The following is a 6,489-nucleotide window of genomic DNA, read 5'->3' on the forward strand; positions in this document are numbered from 1 at the left end:
GGCTTCATCCTTTTAATTCTATCATTCTGCATCCTCCACTTATCCCATCTAGGTAAGGGACAATTTCTTCCTCTGTCTAAAAGTGCAGGATCCTCTCTCTCACTTGTGTGGTATATGCTTTCTCCTTGTAAATTTTGAGTTTGCAAGTGCTTCATTGAGAGGGATTGTTGAGGACCTGCCCTGTGTTTCATGCAATCGACTTGGATTGTTTTGTTTGTTGGCTCCATGAGAGAGTTATGCATGATATGACATCTGAAATGGTGGCATCTCTGGGGTCTTTATGTTCAGGGGCCCATTTTATATATATATATAAATTTTATCTACATAATTTTAAATGTTGTTTTTTTGTTTAAATTACTTATATAAGTTTTTTAAATTGAATAAATTTCATAATATTTATATTTATAATAATTAATTAATAAGCATTTAACTCATTAAATTTCATAATAATTATTTTATTTATGATTTAATAATTTGTATTAAAAATAAGTTATTTAATTTTTAAATAAAATAAGTCTTCATATCAAATTATTTGTACCCCAAAAAATAATTTTTTTACGTCTTTTAATTTTAATTATAATTTACATAAAATTGCTATAGCATAAATTCTGAATAGAAATGCACTATTTTTTTTTCTGTAAATTATTAATAATTATAATTGGTCCCTCAAAATAAATCTCCTAGCTTTGCCACTAAAAAACAATAAAATTTAGCAAAACACACCTCAATTTTTTTTTTTTTCTAGTGAAATTTATATTGTCCTCACAAACATCTTAAAATTAAAGATTTGATTTGACTTTCTTTAGGAAATTATAGAACTTAGACCTTTGATGTTGATGAGGCTGAATTTTCTGCTTGATATAGCTTTGTCTTAACTTCATTCTTTCACTCGTGTAGTAAATATTGGTCCCCTCAAATAAAATGTTCAGGCTCCACCACTGCTTATGCCTACTTGGTTCATAGATGACCGACTTAGTAGATAATGTAATGTAATTATCATTACATTTTTCTATTTAGTTGTAAAATAAAAATATATGTAATATAATATAATAATAATTTTTATTTTAATATTTAATTTATTTATAATATTAATAATATGTAGTAATAGTTGCTATAATTAGTAGTTAAGTGATAGTGATGACTAAGTAATGGTGGTAACTAAGTGATGGTGGCAATAGCAGTAATAGATAGTAGTGGTAGTAGCAAGATAAGATAGTGGTGGTGGTAGTGGCTAGGTGGTGGTAGAGGTGACAATAACTAAGTGGTGATAACGGTGGTCAAGTGATAGTAATAACGATGATAGTAATAGGATGCTGATGTTAGTGGTTGTGGTGGTGTGATGGTGATAGTGGTGACAGAGTAAGAGCACTGATGATAGTAATAGTAGTTGCTTATGATAATGGTAATAATATTTATAATAAATAAAAAAATAAAAAAAATAATTATAATTATACTTATTTTTATGTATAATAATCATTACATTACTTTAAATATAATTAATTATATTATTTAATTATCATTTCATTATATCAAAAATTTTTACATTATCAAATATGTAATGTAATTACATTACAATTTTTATTATGCCATACTAAGCATGGCAGATGCTGTTAAATTCTGTTATCATTACTCTCCATTGATCACTTGAGTTGTCCTTATTTGTCTTTTTTTGTGGCTTCTACAGGCCTGTTTGGCATTGCTGTTGAGAAAATTAATTTTTTAAATATATTAGTTAGGGAGTGTTAAAAAATAATTAAAAATTAAATTTGATCAGTTTTAGTCATAAAAATACTAAAATAACAAAACAGTTTTTTCTAAACTGCTTTTTTCAACAACATCTAAAATAATGTTTTTATTCAGAAAAACAATTTAAGGCTCTGAAATTCAATACCAAATAGAACTTATATGGTCCCAGGTTTCTCAAAGTCACAAATGAGTGATTCGCTTTGTCCTAGGGTTGATGAATTGATTTGGAGGGCTTTGCTTAGCCTCAACTTAGTTTTATATGCCTTGTATAGCCACCGATCAGAAAGAGTCTCCTTTGTTTTGTGCTTCTTGGTATAGCAGCGATCATAGCCTTCTTCTATTTGACGCCAAGTCTCATAATTGGAGTTGAATACCCATCTAGCCATAGGATTTCAGTTTATATGTGCTTGGGTCTGTTTCTCTTTGGGCTTGGGTGATGAGACTATTAGTTAGAGATTCCTCTTGTAATTCTGCTGCTAATTAATGAAATATTATAACTTTCATTAAAAAAAAAAGTTAAATATTTATTTTATAGCATAGAAAATTAAAAGTTGAAATCCTTACACGAATGAATTCAAAGTAACGATTCTTGAGAAAGAAAATCCAGAAGCAAGAGATAGGTAGATGAATATGGCAAGAAAGTTGGATAAGATTGAAAGTTAAAAGCAACATCAATAAAAAAAGAAACACCCAAAGGCATACCAAACTTGAAAAACAAATTGCACCCGTGGCCATGAATATAAGCACCTTATTCGACGACCTTATCCCAAAAAATTTTATTGTCACTATCATCCAGTGGAGCCCAAAGCCATAGAAATTCAAAATTTATCATTGTTATTATTATATGTAAATATAACAACAGCTTGCAAAAGCCCAATGGGGTGCAAGTGCAACGCATGAATCTTCAAGAAGAGTTGATACGCCACCTACCATTCCCAATCCCACATGTCCATGTTAGTCACTGTTTCTAATTCCAGCATTTCGCATTCATGGTTTACATATTTCTTTATTTGATATTCTTATTCACTATGTCACTCTTAATTAATTCTGCACAATATGTTAAATAATTATTAGACTACTGATTCAGCGATGCAATCTATTATCTGTCTCGTATTATTCAAAAAGAGAAACATTTTTTTTTTTTAAATAAATTCTTACAATATCTCTTTATAGGTACTTACAATTTATTAGAGAATTATTTTGTTTGTTTTTTAGGTGAAGTGGGCCATTAAACAAGCATGGCATGGCATGGCATGGCAAGTTGATTCAATTGATGTCTGCACGGCTGTGTCCTTGGATGAGATCAAAACATTATTAATCAATATAAGATTGAGTTGGAAAAAGTTTGAATCTTCATTTGGAAGAAGGATTGAATTTTCGTAGATCAGTCCAAACTATCAACTACTCTCATTATATGCCTCACTAGCTAGGAAAGAAAAGCAGAACCAAACCCCACTTGTGCCTCCATTATTGTTTCTTCTTCATATATCTGTAATACCAAATTTTATGCAAATTTAGATTTTTTTTTTTTAGAAAAATACAAAGGTTTTCATTAAACGAATATAATATAAATATGAAGTTTATATTACTATAATTTCACATAAAAAAAATTTAAGATAAATTATTTTTATAAAATATAATAATAATTACTTTAATTTGAGTGATTTATTCAATATTTAAATTGATCATTTGATGAGAAATTTATTCTATTCAGTAATAATTTATTATTATTTAATTTTAAAATTCTTTTATAAGTCTGATCTGAAAATTATTAAACTCTTAAAAAAAAATTTTTATGATTATATTTTTACCAAAATAATAAAATACTATTTTAACAACTTCATTTTGTATAAAAAGAAAAAAATAAATAAAGAAGAGACAACAAATGCTAACATTTTTTTTAATGATATCTTAATAATTGAAGAAATATCAAATTTTTTCAAAATAAAAGACGATAAATCTTCATAAAAAAATTAAAAATTTAAAATTTATCAGCAATAATGAATTTGATAACAAACACAATTCTCACAAAGTAAGACAAAAAAACAATCATGATCTACCAAATGTAGATCTAACATAGATTTTTGAATGACTACAATAGAGATGATTCAATGTATTGAAAGAAAATTGAGAGAGCATTATTCTATATCTTTTACTAATATTTAAAATTATTTGATCACATCACTGAATAATTTATTAATGTCTTTATATTTCTATCAATTCACATAGAGTTTTGATGACATTTATCATAAATTATATACTATAAAGTTTATGATAGTAGAGTCTTCAGACTTAATTTTAGATTTTTTGGATATTCTATTATGTCTAAAATGAATTTTAATTATGACTTAAATTATAATAATTTAAGTCATCAAAATTGATGTTCTTGTCATACAAATTCTTCTTTCAAGAGCTTTCTGTCTCATCAAAGAGTTTAGTTTCAGTTTTCATATACTATGAATCTTGCTATATTTCTGAATTATAGTATCAAATTTCTTCAGGCTTGATTTTTGAACCTATAGAAGTTGATTTCAAAACTTGAGCCTTTGATACGAAGTGGTTGAGCTTATGTAGATAAACTGTAATTTTCTTTATAAAAATAATAAAAAAATCTCTTATTGTGATAGACTTAAAATAAGTTTGATATTCATATTCTAAATTTTGAGTTTAGAATATCTTAAGAATTTTAGACAGAGAGACCCACTTTTCCTTATAAAAATTATCCTCTTTCGTTCTTTTATTTTTATTTTATCCATTTTCTTTTTTACTGAAAAGCCATCACTGAAATTTTCTTATCAAGTAACCTCTTTCTTTTCTTTTTTTTTTCCTTTGATTTTATGTTGATAATGCTTATGATCTATTTTTTGATATCTGTATTTATTGTCTCAATTTTTTAAGGATTTTTGCTTTTCTTTTATTGGAATTTTGCATGTTTTATTATGTTTTTAATGATTCGTAAAAGTAAATCGTCAAGAGTTTAAGGTTTAATTCGGTCAAGTTAAAGTTTAATGGTATAATATTAAATAAATTTTAAATATACTATAAAATTAATAATTTCTTTAAACATAATTATAAAAATAATATATCATTGTAATTAATAATTTATTATTTTTATAATAATAATCAAATTTTAATATATAAATAATTTTAAAATTTAATTTATTATTTTTAGTTGAAAACTTAAATGATAATATTTTACCATAAAAATTATTTAGGATAAAATTTTTATAATAATAAATTTATTCATATTAAAGAAAATAAATTAAATATTGAAATTCTATAATAAATATAAAATTATTATATTTTTATGATATTAAAAATAATTTATGTTAATACACCAATAATATAAATAATTAGCATCATTACTTACTTATAATTATCTTAATAATATTAAAATCATTATCAAAACTATGAAATATCAAATTCCAACCTCAATTCAAACTAAATGAATTATATAATAAATTAATAATTATATATATATTTTATTATTAGAATAAATTATATAATATATATTCTTATTTATTATTTTAAAATATAAATAATAATAGCTAAATAATATTTTATTGAATATTTAATATAAATTAATTACTATTAATTATTAAAAATAATTATCATTGTATCAACTACCAAATACATTAAATTGCCAAACCAAATATATTGATGCTCTTTTTAGAGAAGGGGTGATTCAATCACACAAAGGAGACCGAAAATGGTTTGGTCCACTATAGAAGGACACTGTTGCTGGTCTCATGACTAACAACAAACCCCATAAATTGATTGGATTTATTTGGAAATGCTTAAATACTGAGCAATGAGCATTCATCCTTTCATATCATAATTCCACATGTATCTCTTGCATAATACGTGTGGTTCTCATGCTTTCCCTTTTCCTATTCATATTAGTTCTGTAATTATGCCCCTAGTTCCTACTACAGTTTCTTCTCATAAATGATGACTACATCTTCTCTAAGGTGGCAAGTCCCTCTCTCTCTCTCTCTCTCTGTCTCTCAATATATATCGGCTTTTTTATTAAAATTCATTTCATACACAGAACACCCATTAAGCAAAAACACACGTATATATCAAATACAGAACACGAAAGGACGTGACTGGTGAGGTCATGGATCAATCACTACAGTTTTTCAATAATATTGGTCATTTTCATGCTTTTGCTTATGTTGCGAGGTCAACAAGCCAAGTTGGTGACTTTTTTCGCATTATTGACCAGTTCTTAATTCCTTAACACAAAGAAATTAAGAAGCAGAAGCAACTCTAAGTCTTTATTACACTTTTTTAACTAGCATTTTTATCTACAAAGTCTGGTTTTAATTAGAAATAATTAATATCATCTCATTAATTAATGTATAATATATATAATTATCCCACGTCCCCTGCAGGGTTGATGCCAACCTTTGCTTGTGATAATGGTTAATACCATAGCTTGTAGCTATCTTGAGAAACAATAAGGGCAATTTACTATGTCTTGCAGAAAATGGTTTGTCATGATGTTGTTCACTTCTGATGGAAGATATTTTTTTTTAATTAATATTATAATATAATCAGTCAAAATCATGCATTCATTTAAATATTAACACTGGCAGACATTGATTTCTAATCAATTGTTTAGAATTACTGTGGGAACTCAAAGTTATGTTAATTATTACAATGTTTAGGTAATTAACACAAAAATTCACACACCACCATACAAGACATGCTTGTATTAACTCCTAAGATGAATTGTTG

The sequence above is a fragment of the Hevea brasiliensis genome, chromosome 17, assembly GCF_030052815.1.
Source record: "Hevea brasiliensis isolate MT/VB/25A 57/8 chromosome 17, ASM3005281v1, whole genome shotgun sequence".
Lineage (NCBI taxonomy): Eukaryota > Viridiplantae > Streptophyta > Magnoliopsida > Malpighiales > Euphorbiaceae > Hevea > Hevea brasiliensis.